The following is a 16,445-nucleotide window of genomic DNA, read 5'->3' on the forward strand; positions in this document are numbered from 1 at the left end:
AGCGCACCATCCGCTCCGAGCTCCCTGACCTGCACTCAATCTACAGCAGGCGGTGCTGGACCAAGGCCAGGAAGATCGTGAAGGACCTCAGCCATCCCAACAACAGACTGTTCTCTCTGTTGAGGTCAGGAAAGCGATTCCGCTCCCTGAAGACCAACACAGAGAGACTGAGGAGGAGCTTCTTCCCGCAGGCGATACGGTCTCTCAATCACACCACCACACAGTACTGACCCACACATATGGTTCTTACACACACACTGGACTTTCTGGACTTTGTTTTCACTTCATTACTTAAATCACGCTGCTGTTATTGTGTATATATTTATTTATATTTCTTCATACATTCTTATATAGTTCTATACTGTGTATTGTGTATTTTGTTGTACAGTTATTTTATTTTCAACTTTAATTTATATATTTTATCTTATTCTCCCAGTTAAATTTACCCTTCATTCTAATTTGTGTTGTACAGTTATTTCATTTTTAACCTTAATTTATATTTTATTCCTTCCTAGTTAAATTTACCCTTTTTAATTTTTCATATTTATTTCCTATCTTATTCATAGCCTTTCCTTTTTTGTTTTCTTTAGGTCACGAGCAGTTGTCCAAGCATTTCACTACATATCGTACTGTGTTTTCTTACTGGAAATAAAGAAGTGATGCCACAGTGGTGAGCATGCACATGGAGGTAGTGAACATGCATAATATTTATAATTCACATCAGTTTTATCACCAAGACAAATAGTGTAGTTGCTAAATGGCTTCCTCTCAAAGACTCTGTTACCTTTACGTTAGTGAGATCACTGGACACCCCAAAGAATACTTGAAGAACCTTTCTAAGTTTCCAAATCTTTCCAAGATGTAACATTTCTTAGTTGCTGTATAGTTCACAGGCTGTGAATGACAACAGCAATGCTAATTTGAGCGTCTAGCGGACAATGAGCCTGTGACAACAATCTATATTTTCATATTACTCAGTGAGTCATTGAGTGACGGCACTTTAACAAAAAAGATTAAGTCAAGCCAGGAAACTTTTTACTTTACAATTTATAAACTTTATCTAATGCCTGAAGAAATTAAAATGCATCATTAAGATTGTATTAATTCAGTCTAACCCTGGATTATCTTGGGTCGTTTTACTCATGACCTCTCAGGATCATGAGAGGCATGGCTAAATGACTAATGAGATAATCATTTATGTATAATTTAGATAATGGGCTTACAATGATACTAATTAAACACTTAATTGAAACTGGAAAACCACTGTTTCTATTTCATCTCTGTCATGGTTAAATAATAATAACTTGTCAAGGTCCAAGTGGCGGCTTTTTGTGTCCCCTCCTGGCCATCTGTGCCTCAGTTTAATTCCACAACTTAGACACTCAGGCCACACTTTTATGACACATACATGTAGGGCCTTGTTGGTCCACCCCCGTCTGGTGGTGCGTTGGTGGTTCTCGGTGTCCGGGGCTGGGTGCTCAGGTGTGTACTGGCCAGTGATGGGAAAAACGGAGTAAATTTTTTCAGTAACAAGTAATCTAACTGATTACTATTTCTATTGTTACAACACTGTTACCGTTACTAAGAAGGAAATGTGGTCGTGTTACTATTTTTCTACAAACAGACGGTTGATGATGTGTTCGGGTTATCGCATCTTATATCAGTTGCAATCACGATCACTTTTTAGCACAACACCTGGAGCTCAGGGGCAAAACAATCGCACGAGTGCTGCTGTTTGACTGAGGAAGAATAAAGTAGTCGTGGTAAGACAATCACATGACCACTTAAAGACAAAGCAACAAGGTGACATATACCAGTTTATAAACTGTGCTGATAGGCCAGTAAAACCAGAGTCATGATAAACAAGATATACGCCTGTTTTTCCTCAATAGCTTCATGTTTACTGTCTAAGGACAGCAGCGAGACCTCTCTGCTTATGAGCAAACAACAAACAAAAAACAGCCCTTTAATGTTGGTGGAAAGATGTCGACCAATCAAAAATGATATGGCAACATGACATTTGGTTGTTTAGGAAGAGGGGGAGATTTAGGAGTGACGGTGAGAGAGAGACAGCAGAAAAAGAGAGAGCGAGTTTTGAGATGTGAGAGATTTGTGACGTTTAGCATGTTTGGAGTGTGTAGTTAATGTGTTGTCTTGTGTAGTTAGTGTGTAGTGTTGTGGATAGTTTTGTGTTGTGTGTCAGAACAATGAGGCGACTGCTGTCTCCAGGTAGAAACAGGAGCGACACACCTGCTGCTGTCAGACCTGCAGGTATCAGGCTGTGATGTTTCCTTTATAGTGGACAGAAATATTTGCAGTGGCACAAATAATTTGTAACATCTTATTGAAGAACAGCTGATTGTTCTGTAAACAGTTTGAAATGGTTATTAAAAAAGGGTAAAAGGTAAATGGCTGCAAATAACTTTGTTGTTTATAAAACTTGTGCATATGATTTTAAAATTGACAATTTATATTTGCATTTAAAGTTATGAAATATGATTCAATAAACATGTTTGTGGTTGTTACAGTAAAAATATAACTTTTTCTACTCGGATTTTATGTTTTTTGTCTGATTTTAGATCAATTGTGTTAATACAGTAGTCAAAATGAAAACATAACTGTAAATTCAGACACGTGAGGTTGTGCTGAAAAGAATGATACCAAACAAGGCAAAGTAAATAGTTTTTAAAGGTGAAATGTAGAGGAAACATCAAAAGTAGTTAAAAATGGCAATTATACCCTGGACCCCAGAGGGTTAAATTTTTTTTAAAGTAACGTAATAGTTACTTTTCAAGTAATTAATTACTTTTAGAATTTTGTAACTCAGTTATCTTTTTGAAGAAGTAACTAATAACTATAATTAATTACTTTTTCAAAGTATCTTGCCCAACACTGGTACTGGCTGACCCCTGGCGGCTGCTTGGCGGGGTCTGGCCCCCTGTCTCAGTCAGGCTCCTTCCGGGGTGTGGAGGTCCCTCAGATCTTGGGTCTTCAGGCCTGGGGCTCAGTCCGCTCTGGTGTAGCCAGCTGCCGGCGGAGCCTGTGGGCCCGTGGCCACGGCCCCCTGTAGCTACTGCACCGTGGCTGCTGGCTGACCCCTGTCTGAGGCTCTCCTCAGCCTTTTTCTAGGTGGGTGGTGCAACTGCCCCTGCGGTGGTCCTCCTTGGGCTCTCTCTCTCTCCTTGGAGGGCCTCCACATGTCTGAGGCCTGGATCTCCCCCATGACTGCTTCATGTCCTGGGGGGCGGGGCTATGGCTCCCCACACCTACCTACCTACTATTAGACAGTTACATGGAGAAACCTTATGAACACAAGCGCACTCACGCACACAGGTGTGCACAATGAAGTACCTGTTTGTACACACCTGTATACAACTGACTGGAGAGTAAGAGGTGGTTGTCATAGTGATGGGTGAAGTGGCATCTCCACATAAGATGCAGAAAGCTGCAGAAGAAGAAACGATAGCCGAAGTGCTGGATTTCAGCCAAATAAGGAGAAACTTTCCTGTCTGGGTGTGATGCTCTTTGTTGGTTTTGATCTCAAGAGGAAGCAAAGAGACATGATTTTTAACTCGAACCTAAGATTTCCTGAATAAAGAAAAGATAAAGTCATATTTTGAATTTGGTTGCCTTTTCTCATAAAAGAAACCAACAGTATTGTATTGTGTTAAATAGTCTAGTTTGTTTCTGTTACAGTTACTGTACTGGAGCAACTGTAACCCACATAATTTCCTTAGAGATTAATAACATATGCTGATTCTGATTCAATGCTACACACATAAAACAGACTGAAAGTTTAAATATAGGCCTTAGAATAAAGGCATGAAGACATGAGATATTCAAGTAGGACATCTTGAGGCAGTTAATTTATCTTACTCTCCTGTGAGACTGCTCTGTCTTTGTTCTTTAAAAGAAAGTCTTTGCTGAATATGAAACGGACTATGTCGTAATTCACTAACACTGATACTCATTTTTCTCAGGTCATTCACCAGAGTTATTCCACACGATTACAGGTTGCAGCTGCACTACCTTTCTATCTTTAGCACCAAAGTACAACTGTGAACAATTGTCAATTTCTGTTATTATAGTTCCCAAATACGTTGCAACTTACACAACAGAAACATTTCCAGATGTCTAGCCTAATATTTAAATTAAGTAAATGTAGTGTAAATTCTAAAAATAATTCCCAACCTTCGATTCCTCCTCTACTATGTAAATCTGAATCTGTGAAGATGTCTTTATCAGGTTGATTCGGTCAAGTCTGCATTTATACAGCTGGATATCCATTACTTTTAGGCTATTATAGTCATAATGACTGACAGTGGTTTTATAGTGTTTAATGAACAGCAATATTAAGTTTAATCAGCTATACAGGCCTTCAAGCTGGCTGTAGTTAAACCTTTACTCAAAAAGCATCTCTAGACCCAGCAGTCTTAGCTAATTATAGGCCAATCTCCAACCTTCCTTTATATCAAACATCCTTGAAAGAGTAGTTGTCAAACAGCTAACAGATCATCTGCAGAGGTTTATTGAAGAGTTTCAGTCAGGTTTCAGAGCTCAGCACAGAAACAGCTTTAGTGAAGGTTACAAATGATCTTCTTATGGCCTCTGACAGTGGACTCATCTCTGTGCTTGTCCTGCTAGACCTCAGTGCAGCGTTCGATACTGTCGACCATAATATCCTATTAGAGCGATTAGAACATGCTGTAGGTATTACAGGTACTGCGCTGCAGTGGTTTGTATCATATCTATCTAATAGACTCCAGTTTGTGCATGTAAATGGAGAGTCCTCTTCACACACTGAGGTTAATTATGGAGTTCCACAGGGTTCAGTGCTAGGACCAATTCTGATTCCACAGGAGAGGCTGCAGACCGGCAGACAGAGAGTGCAGGTTAGTTACTGGTAAGCAATTCTTTTTGTAGGTGTGGTGATCAAATGAGAATGGTTTGCAGTGAGAGCGACACTCCTCAGGTTTGGAAGAGATAGCTCGGAGACAGGTGGAAGAAACACTACCAAAGAAAACCTGATTGCCATCATCATGACGGCTGCCTTTAAAGAAGTTTGATGGAAAGGACAACCCAGGTGAGAGAAACTCTGTCTCACAGGTGGGACAGCAAGAAAGTGGCAGCCCACAACTCCACCTGATCCTCCGAGGGAGACGGGATAAAAAAACCAACCTGCCCAGATCATAACAGATGTATCTGTATAAAAAGGAACAGATTATTATCTGCGCATTTTCATACTTAGTTATTCTTATCATTTACAATTGCAAGTGCCTAATTATTCGAAAAGTAACATTGCTGCCATTAACATGCTGAAAAGAAATCTGGACCTAACCTGGAGAAATGTATTTTAGTCACTGTTTTATTTTTTTGGTGACTCAGTTTGTGATTATGGGTTTTTTTTGCGAAATTAAATTTTGAATTAGTTTTTTAAATAAACTTTAAAAATCAAATGAAATAAAAAAAATTGCTATTGGGGATTTTGGGAAAACTCTTCTTCAAACCTCGAGAGGATCAACACCATCTCTTCCTTTGATACTTTTCTTTCAGGCTGAACTGAAAATAATGAGTTTTTTGTAAATATGATCAGAAATGGAGCACAGAGGTTGTACTGAGGGGACTAATTCCTGAAGCGATAACCAGTGTAATCATTACCACTACAGCATGTGCCACAAGCACAAATTCTCCAAGGACTTCAAGCATTCCAGGTTCTCTTGATGACATTAATGCCGTCCTCCGGTTCTCCCATGGTGACAGGTGAAATTATACATTTTTATGAGGAGATCAGAAAAGAAGAAGACAGAACATGCTGCATTACAGTATGATGGAGCTTCACACCACTCCAGATTAAAAGGTAATAGAGCTAAAGAGGGGATGTGACGAGGCCTTGTTTGCCTGCAGTCCTACCAACCACAGAGGCTATTCTAACTTTGCCCTCCAAATCTCTGATTCACAGACTTTGACTACTCCCTCCAGTACGTCTTTGATCATCCAGCAGCAGAATCAGACTCTGACAGAGCTAATCAGAGACATCTTACAGGGAGCAGCTATCCACAAGCACCCGCATGAAGAAGCATTAAACACGTCAGCATCGTACCGTGTTTTTCTCATCACGCTCTTAAAAATGGTTAAAGCCAGTATTCTTCAAAAACAGATTCTTACCCCATAGCCACACTAAATTGAGCAGAGGAGCATCACAGTAGATCGTTTTAGATTCTTTACCTTCAGAGGTCTTGTATACAACCCAGAGCACTCGTGCTTTATATAACATGCCACATTCACTGTCTGCTTTGCTCTTCAGCTTTGCTAGCTAACATTCCCACTATGATGAATGCATTGGAGAGCAACTTGCAGACAGGGGCAGCAAGGGACTGAACCACCAACCTTGTGATGATGTACACCACCATAAAGGAGAAAGTGAAGGCCAAGCTTCAGAAGGCTGATTTTGTTGGTCTTACAGCTGATATGTGCACTTCCATTAAAATGGATGGGTACCTTAGTGTGACTTGTCATCACAAGTAACACAAAGATGGCAACAGCTCTGTTTGGGGTTACTTGGTTTGACCAGTCCCACACAGCTGGGAATATAATGGAGGTAAAAAGCGTGCTTATGGCTGAGTGGGGAATAGCATCAAAGGTTTGGCGTACCTTACTTTGCGCACACACTCAGTCTTATTGTAAAGAAGCCGTTGATCAAATACCTGCTGTCGGGAGTGAAGCTCGAAAAATCGTCGGATTGTTTAGATCTAGCCACAAGGCCAGAGACAAACTGGGGGAGATGCAAGGCTTGATGGGCAGACCTCCACTCAAATTGATTCAGGGGTGGAGACGAGATGGAACAGCTGCATGACCAACGTGAGCCAGTTGGCTGCACTTTCCAACCTAAACAGTGACATTTTTCCTCTGACGAGCGCTGAATATGGAGTCATTCATGAATGCATGACACTCCTTGAACCATTAAAGTTCGCAACAACGCGGCTGTCAGAGGAGCAGTGAGTGTCGGCATCCAAACTGTAGAGGTCAAAAAATACCTAACAGACGCATTTGTTCCAAGGAAACAAGATCCACTGACGTACTGGGATGAACGCCGTGTTGTTTATCCACACCTTTACATGTTGGCAGAAAAATACGACCTACTATTGACCTACGCAAAAAGTTGACTCAGCTCCAAAACAGCACTGTGAAAAACTCTGTAACTGCTATACTGTATTGTTCTGTATTTCTCAACTACTGCAATGCAAAAGGAGGGAAAAGTAAGAAGAAGCGCTGCCTTTACAAATCTTTCAGGCTTTATTTGCATTTTGGAGCTTTTACCACAGAAATTTGCAATTTCTACATTTCTGTGGCAAATATTAAAGCTCTCTTTTTTAAAATTAAAATAATGTTTTTCAAAAGAACAAGTGTTTTTATTTAGAAAGAATTGTTTATTTAATTTTTTAAATCGTATCAGATAAGTCAGGAATGTCTTGCTGACTCGGTTTGAAAATAATCATTATTTAGACATATTTAGTTAAATATGAGGACTAGAAAAGGTTGGTTTACTGGGCCTCCAGCTGAATGAGCTATAAAGTAGTAGCAGCAATTGCAGGATAGCTACTTACTTTAGCTAGCTTAACAATTGTGCATCGAAAAACAGTGAAACAAAAATCCTCAGAGCTTAGGCCAGGCGAGGGTCGATTTAGACCAGGAACAATTCAATAACAACTGATAATAATAATGACTTAGTTGCTCTCAGACAGTTTACCTCTGCCAAGGCAGAAGCTGAGAGACTAATACTTTCATTAAGGATGTTTTTGTGATATCACAGTAGGTGGGAAGGTGGTAGTGATGTGGCTTTGGCTTTTCTTGTGGGTAGCAAGTGTGTTTTTTTGTACTGAAACCTTTGAGAGACAAAGATATCTGATCTTGGGATTATGAGAAAAGGCTTCCTCGGTCAGTCTGTTGCTCATATGGCTTTGCATTTACTGGTCCTGTGATCCAGCTAGGCTTTGTGGTAGTGACCAAATGTACATCATTAACGTCTGTGGTTTCTGGATCAGCTGTTGCAAATTCCTGATCAGTTTTTCTCAATCACTTTGACGCAGCATTAAAGTCATTCTCACATGTGTTCGACACCACTCCCACTCCCATGGACAAGATGGGCTTTATAAGATATACTTGTAACGAGATCTGGCTTTCCTTTGTGTACTTTTTATCTTTCAGGTGTCAAGCCTCCACCTATTGGCCAGTTCAAAGTTGATTGGCATGTGTTTATTGGCTGGGCACAGTCAATAGACACTCTCCGGGGATCACTACAAATGAGCAGCTCCCTGGCCAGCTGCTGTCTCATGACAAACATTTATGTGAAGGCTTCTGTGTATTTTGAGAGTGTGTGGTGGGAGGCTGGACGGGTGCCCCATACACTGGCTGCAGAGTTTAAACTGTTAGACACACTAGGTTATGCGGCTGATGCCACTTTTGTATGTTTTTACTGACCTGTCGAGCAGCTAGGTAGGCCTTCTGTTTTAGTTAGGCGCTGGAAGCTCAACCGCCCAGTCCTCCTCCCACACATTTTTATTTTGTTAAGTTTGACTATCAAGGCAAGCAACAATGAATCCTGCCTAATTCCTAACTTTCCTGTTGTCCTCCTCCTCCATTGATTGTGGTTGTCCGGTGCTGTCTCGTTCCTGCCTTTGCCTCCACCATGGTGGGGAGGACGTAACAATACTGTAGTTAGATCATCCATGTTTTCTACTCTCAATTTATAGAAAAATGACCTTACATGATTGGCTATTGTAAAATGGCTTTTGAAGATCTTGGGTAAACTGGAAAAATGTATTCACGCTTTGAGACTTTTAAATAATTAAAGATCTCCCTGCAGTCTTTTGAGAAAGCCCAGTCATGTCCCTGTCTTGCTTACCATGAATGTATACGAGCTTGAACTGCAAAGGAGGACAAAGCTGCAGTCCACCTGTAACTGATCTCTCATTTGGCAGTTGTTAAAATGGCCTTCACTCAACTCTCCCCTCACTGATCACTTAAGCACTAAAAACTGGGTATCAAGACCTGACAGCCCTCTGCTTGAACAGGCTATCACACAACTGTCCCCCTTGCTCTTGATAAAAGACAGCAAGGCTGATGGTGCTCGTATCAGTATGGAGCAAATAGGGCTTCCCATCATCAGCAAACCCAAGGACAGGAGGACTTTTGATCTTTTTAATAACCAGATCAAATGCCTTCTGTCAAGATGATGTCCGGGTTCTCCCAAAAGGCTCATTGGGATGGTGGTATTAGTATTGGTAGTGGTATTAGACACAAATCTCAGATTCTGTGGAACTTGACTCCATTTCAGGGGACTAAATAGCGGGCAGGGATAGCTCAGTAGGTAAAGCGGTTGCCCCATGATCAGAAGGTCAAGGGTTCGAATCCCCTGAACGGCTACCCTGAGGTACCCTTGAGCAAGGTACCATCCCCACACGCTGCTCCCCGGGCGCTGCACTGGTGGCTGCCCACTGCTTCACTGGGTGAATGGGTTAAATGCAGAGAAGAATTTCCCCCACGGGGATCAATAAAAGTGTACATTAAATGCCCCACATACCACACTGTTGTTGGAAAAGCATCCATGTTTAAGGGGTTGTCTTTAAACCAAACATTGCTCAAATGAGTCAGGGCCTTCAACAAACTTGTGCCTCCAGGGCAACAAGTGAAACTTGTGTTTCTTGTGTTTTCACCCTTGATTGCGTCCGTGTTTTGATTTGTTTGCGTGGTGAGCGTGATTATTTTAGGTTTTACTAAACACAACACCAAACACCCAACATTTCGTCACTAAGCTGCTGACATGTTAACAACACTTCAAAGTTAAACGTGTTTTGTGGTGGACCACTAGAGGGCTCCACTCACACCCAGGGTTTAGGAAGTGTGTTGCTGTGTTTTGTGGCACGATGTGTTCAGTTGATGTGAGGAGAGGAATAAAGCAGCAGTGAGAACTAAGAGCTGTCGTCTGTGTTTACCTCCACAATTTCCTTTATGTGGTTAATAAATAGTAAACAAGGACTTGAACTCTCTGACTTTGGTGTCAGTACTGAATGTCTCTGTGGACAGCATCAGTGGGATTGTTGAGGTCAAACACGATGTCTGAAAAAGAGCTTCCTCAGAGCTTAATGCAGAGAGTCACCTTGTCTGTTCTGCAAAAACACATCAGGCATGTTCTTATGGGACGCTGTTATATAATCTACCTACCAGACTGCTTCACCTTTGTTGGTGTTTGCACTTCTGTATTTATATTACACATCTTTGGTTTTCAGATTCTTTCTGACTCACTGGTACGACCAGTAATTTCTCTTTGGTTTGTAAAAGAGGCGAATTAACTCTGTAGACTATCGATCACTTTTGAGGATACTAGACTTGGACAACGGCCTGGATTTCCTTTTATCTCTACACAAACATGTATTCTGAACGTAGACTAAAATGTCTTTTGATGTTTTTTTTCCTTTTAATTCTGTGAACATTTATGCCATCAACATCTTCAGTACACAGCAAGAGTCCTAAAAATGAAGGTAGAGAACTTTTCCTGTGCTAAAGCTGCAGGCTGGAAAGTAATGTATGGGCTCAACTTGTAGTCATAAATATTTTGTACTTGTAAATCAGGATTTGTAAAAAGAATTTGTGTGTGTGTAAAAAAGATTTGTGTGTGGACTTAGCCAAAAAATACATGTGAAACTCTGCACTCAGGTTTCAACTTACAAGTACGGATTTTGACCCTAATTTTCTTCCCTTCAGCTGATTGGTCGATGTCATGTCAATCACAAATTTAACTATCGAATCAGAGAACAGATGGGTTTGGCTGTCGGAGGGTCACTTTTTTGAGCTGCAGGTCCTTGAAGGGTAAAACAGTTTAAAGCTGGAGGATCTTTATATAAATATCCCATAAAGCTCATACAAGCTAGGTCCTTTAACTTTTGGTAGCTGTTGAAAGGATACAGTTGTGCTATATCAGTGTTCAGAAACACCATTATTACTTTAGTTTTACTTTAACACAAAATCAGGGTTGAGCCGGGACCACTGCTATGAGTCACACTATGCAGGCACGGACGCAGCATGCGCTGTGCTCACCGCTAACTAAGAGCGAAGGATCCAGAATTTGTTGCGCTGGCTGCTGAGCTCTGCTTGTACATCATTTTTAGCGTCCACTCTGCGTGGACTAGATGCACCTGATCCGTTTCAAAACATGTATCTCTGACTTTATCTCCTCTACGAGAGTGTGTGTTGTCTTATGTTCAAATGTTTCATAAAAACGCATCGCTCATTCATAACGAGGAAAGCTTTGTAACTGCTGAAGAGTGCGTCATTTCCACAGCACTGCTTTGCCTCCGAGGTCGACAGCGCCTTTGAAAACGCTCTGGAGGTCCCTGTGTCAGCACGTCAACCTGTGAGAAAAAGTTAACTCGGACACACAGATGTTTTCCTTCATGGCGTGGCGATAAGAGACGTGAAAGCGCATTTATCCTTCCATGACCTGCAGCTCAAAAAAGTGACCCTCCGACAGCCAAACCCATCTGTTCTCTGATTGGATAGTTAAATTTGTGATTGACATGACATCGACCAATCAGCTGAAAGGAAGAACAATGGGGTCAAAATCCGTACTGAAACCTGAGTGCAGAGTTTCACACACAAATTCTTTTTACACATACAAGTCCTGATTTACACGTACGAAATGGTTTTGACCACAATTTGAGCCCATAGTAATGCACTGCTCCAACATAGAACTGCTTAAGGAGACACATATCTGCATGATCAGGTAGAAAGTGCCCGTCTAATGAGAGGTTAAATGTGCTGAACTAGGACATCACCAGCTGTAATGAGATACTCTCTGCAATTCTGCTTTGAAGACTGTAATTGCGATCCAGTGTCATCCTCAATTCCCAACCACAGCCTTCTGGGTTTCAGTTGGGTTTAGGTTCCTGATCACGCTCGAAAGGCGTTTCTTCACACACAAAGGTAGAACTAGAGCTGAGAGGGTCACTGGTGTGCAAGGGGGAAGGTGTTTCCTCAGTCCCAACTGTCTCACACATTTGTAGCATCTCTTTCAGTAACTCTCCATAGTCTTTGGCACGGAGCTTAGCCTTTAACTCTCCTAGGCATGAGTAACCTAGTAACCCTCCTATCACAGAAGGGTAAATCCTGGCTTTTGTCCTTAACTGCACTGGGAATTTAATGATCCAACTGCTGTATGAAGTGCATTATAAACACATTTTCCCATTGCTGATGTTCAAAATGTCCTAGGCTCCTGGGTAGTATACCATTTATATATATTATATTTAGCATACCCTGGTTATGATTAATTAATGAGTAAAGAAGATATTACAAATCTAACCTGGCGCCAGTGTCCGGCAGCCTCGCCTCGGTCAGTGCGCCCCAGGGCAGCTGTGGCTACAATGTAGCTGCCATCACCAGTGTGTGGATGGGTGGATGTAGTGTTTTGGGGTCCTTAGGGACTAAGTAGAGTGCTATACAAATACAGGCCATTTACCATCTAACCTCAGATGTAGTGAGATCAATGGGAGCCCACAGCTTCAATATCAATAATATAAGTAACTTAACTAAGTGTGTAATCACTTAGTTAAGTTAACTAAGTGTGTAATCACACCAGCTGCAATGTATGTACCATATGCAACAATCATACAAAATACAGCCTAATGATAAAAATATTAAAGGGTGTGCTTGAAGCAAAAAGGTGGAAAAATCTCATCTTTGAATTTGACCATAAATCCATGAAAACCCTCAGTGTGAACGATGAGTATTAGTCTAAGGCTGGGTTTAAAAAATCTATTTTAGTTTGAATAACATGATATCAATTCATTAAATCCCGAGTCGAGTTTTAACTATAAATGCATTTTGCCAGAAACCATTTCAACAACCACCAAACAGCTAAAACAGCAAACGAGAGCAGGTAATGGATTCAGCACAAAGATGTAAACACAGAGCGTGGATCGTTCACACGTCCACAGAGCTGCTGAAAGCCGACATCTCAGATTCTCAGCGGCAGGTTTCGTCACTCTGACCAAAATTCACTGAACCAGCAACAAAAGCAGATCCAAACTACGCTTCACATCCTCATTAATTCCCTCTGACTTTGGCTGTTTCGCTTCCACCGCGATAAAATCAGACTTCCTGCACCTCTCTCTCTCAGTGTACTTCACGAACAGTTTCCCATCTCAAATCTCTGTTTTCTGCATTATTCGCTGCGTATTACGCACCAGTCTGCTGCTGTGTTCAGTGCTGTTGGCCTCCAACAACAAAGCCTCATTTCAGCTGTTCAACACTGAAGAAATGTAAACTTGTGTCTGTGTGTCAGCTGTGTCTGTAATCAAGCCTCTGTAACTTTGCTCTGCTTCACTTCAGCAGCATCAGGTGATGTTCACATGTTGATTCATGGTTTCTACTGCTGAATATTTTTAAGGTTATCTGCTATAAAAAGCCAGAACAGGAACATCTCCTTCATGCTTTTCTGTGTTTTATGTTCTGTTACTTTGACACAAAGGCCTCGGCTGTGATGCTCACACCTGATGACGGCTCACATGTGTCAGCACTGATACATGATCAGAATTAAATAATATTCCTGACTGTCTGAGTCAAAATCTAATTGAACTGAATTGATTATAGAAATCAAAATCGATACCCAGCCCTCAGTCTAACCTTTAATTTATTTCACATCTCTCAATTAGTTCTGCTGCACAATATTATGTCCAAATCCCACCACTTCAAAGGTTTGACAGTGTTTACAGGAAACAATCTGCATACTTTAGTTTATTGTAAACTTTGAGTTGAATCTTAGATTCACTAGACAGCAATTAACACAGTGGTGCATACAACAACTTCCACTTCAGAGTGGGAGATGGTGGCAAAAAGACAGGAGGCGGAGCTGAAAATGATACAGTTTTCATTTGGAGTGACCAGGATGGAAAGGATTAGAAATGAGTGCAAGAGAGAAAAAGTGAGTGAGGCAAGGCTGAGATGGTTTGGACAGAAAGGCATAGTGGATTTATCAGACAAAGGGTGTTGAGTAATGAAGTGCAAGGCAGGAGGCAAAGACCGTAGAGAAGATTCATGAATGTACTGAAGTAGGGATGGGTATCGAAACCCGGTTCTTGTTGAGAACCGGTTCCCACTGTTTCAGTTCCTTGGAATTGTTTGCCATTTTTGCAAACGATTCCCTTATCGATTCCAGTCGCCCCGAATGACGTCACCACGTTGCGGAGCGTCATTTACCTGGCAGGAAACACGGCGGCTCAAACGCTCAAAAGTTTGGTTATACTTTACGAGAACGGATGACAACAGGGCAACTTGCAATACTTGCAAAGTAGATATTTCATTTAAGGGAGGAAACACTACGAATATGCAAAAGCATTTGCTCACAAAACACGCGATGACCTTAAATGAATGTCGTGTTTTTAATTCCGCTCCGGACTCGTGAATCTCAACCCAGCAGCAGCGGTAACGTTTGCACGTCCTCTCCCGTTAATGCAGCAGGTAAATAATCGTTTCAGGCCGGGATAGACGAATGTCACCGAGCAGAGACTCAGTTTGTGGTCAAAGGCTTGCACCCGTTTGCCACAGCAGATGATTTTCAGTAAGTGTGTTTAATTGTAGGCAGGGACATTACTGGATATTCTTGTGTAATTGCTACAGAATAATTTATGTTATACTTTGTTATTGCTACAGAAGAATATTTATTTTATTATTTTACATTTACAATTTTTTCCTGGGGACCCTGTGACACCCCATTGAAGAGCCGTAGGCTGGATCTCTTAAGATCTCACTGTTGGGTTTGTAAGGCCATGTTACTCCTAAATTTCTATCTTGTTCAAAGAGAAGATATAAAACAAAGTTCTAAGCTAATCGACCTTAGTGTTCTCCTTTTTAAAAAAGAATCGATAAAGAATCGAATCGTTAAACAGAATCGAAAATGGAATCGTTAAAATCTTATCAATACCCATCCCTACACCGAAGGACATTCAGAGGGTGTGTGTGACAGATGCTGGGGGCAGGGTGACATGAGGCAGGCAGTATGTTGTGGTGACCTGTAACGACAACAGCTTAAAGAAGAGGAAGACCACCGAACTCTCTTAATCACTGCGCGTGCCTCCATAATCCAGCCATTTGGTGAACATAGTCTCACAACAAACAGGGTCAACAACAGTGCTTACTCATAAGGGGTCAATATTAGAACCACTAGTTTATCCTGCGTCTAGACAAATATGTGCATTACCTGTGAGGGTTTCCAGTTACTGTACATCTTTGGACTGTGTGGGTAGACGGCAGACAGGCAGACTTAAAGAAAGGCTTCAGCTGGGCTCAGGTTATGTGTGAAATGCTCTGTTAGATGAAATATATACATATTTGTCTGCAGTGTGTATTACAAAGTCACCACAGTGCACTCTCCACCTTCAGCACAACTGAGGCAAAACTAATGCTTATCGGTCCAGGGTTCCACTGTGTGCAAAGGATTTATTAAATAAATATGTGATTTAAAGAGTTTGTATATTTTTACTAAATTCTCAACACAGGACTTTTGGCTGGTGAGAAAATCCATCTTTGTGTGTTTTTGACATGAGTGTCTGTCAAAGTGTCCCAATAACCTCTTAATAGGCAAAGTCTGTTGTGCAGGGCTCTGAAAATGACATGACATAAAAACCTGGAACCTCTGAGACATTTTTCACAGCATATCAGTCAAATCACTAGAACTGCCTCGACCCCCTAAAATCGTACCTTGTCCTCTTCGATCACTCTCCAGGCGGGCCTGGACATGCACTGGCTTCAGCAGCGGAACACGTCTGGCACTGCGGGATTTGATTCCCTGCCGTTGTAGTGTGTTACTGATGGTGACCTTTGTTACTTTGGTCCCAGCTCTCTGCAGGTCATTCACCAGGTCCCCCCGTGTGGTTCTGGGATCTTTGCTCACCGTTCTCATGATCATTTTGACCCCACGGGATGAGATCTTGCGTGGAGCCCCAGATCGAGGGAGATTATCAGTGGTCTTGTATGTCTTCCATTTTCTGATGATTGCTCCCACAGTTGATTTTTTCACACCAAGCTGCTTGCCTATTGTAGATTCACTCTTCCCAGTCTGGTGCAGGTCTACAATACTTTTCCTGGTGTCCTTCGAAAGCTCTTTGGTCTTGGCCATGGCGGAGTTTGGAGTCTGACTGTTTGAGGCTGTGGACAGGTGTCTTTTATACAGATGATGAGTTCAAACAGGTGCCATTCATACAGGTAACGAGTGGGGGACAGAAAAGCTTCTTACAGAAGACGTTACAGGTCTGTGAGAGCCAGAGATTTTCCTTGTTTGAGGTGACCAAATACTTATTTTCCACCCTGATTTACGAATAAATTCTTTACAAATCCTACCATGTGGATTCATGGATTTTTTTTCACATTCTGTCTCTCACAGTTGAAGTGTACCT

Source organism: Haplochromis burtoni, unplaced genomic scaffold, assembly GCF_018398535.1.
Source record: "Haplochromis burtoni strain Fernald_Lab_line unplaced genomic scaffold, NCSU_Asbu1 Contig_729, whole genome shotgun sequence".
NCBI lineage: Eukaryota > Metazoa > Chordata > Actinopteri > Cichliformes > Cichlidae > Haplochromis > Haplochromis burtoni.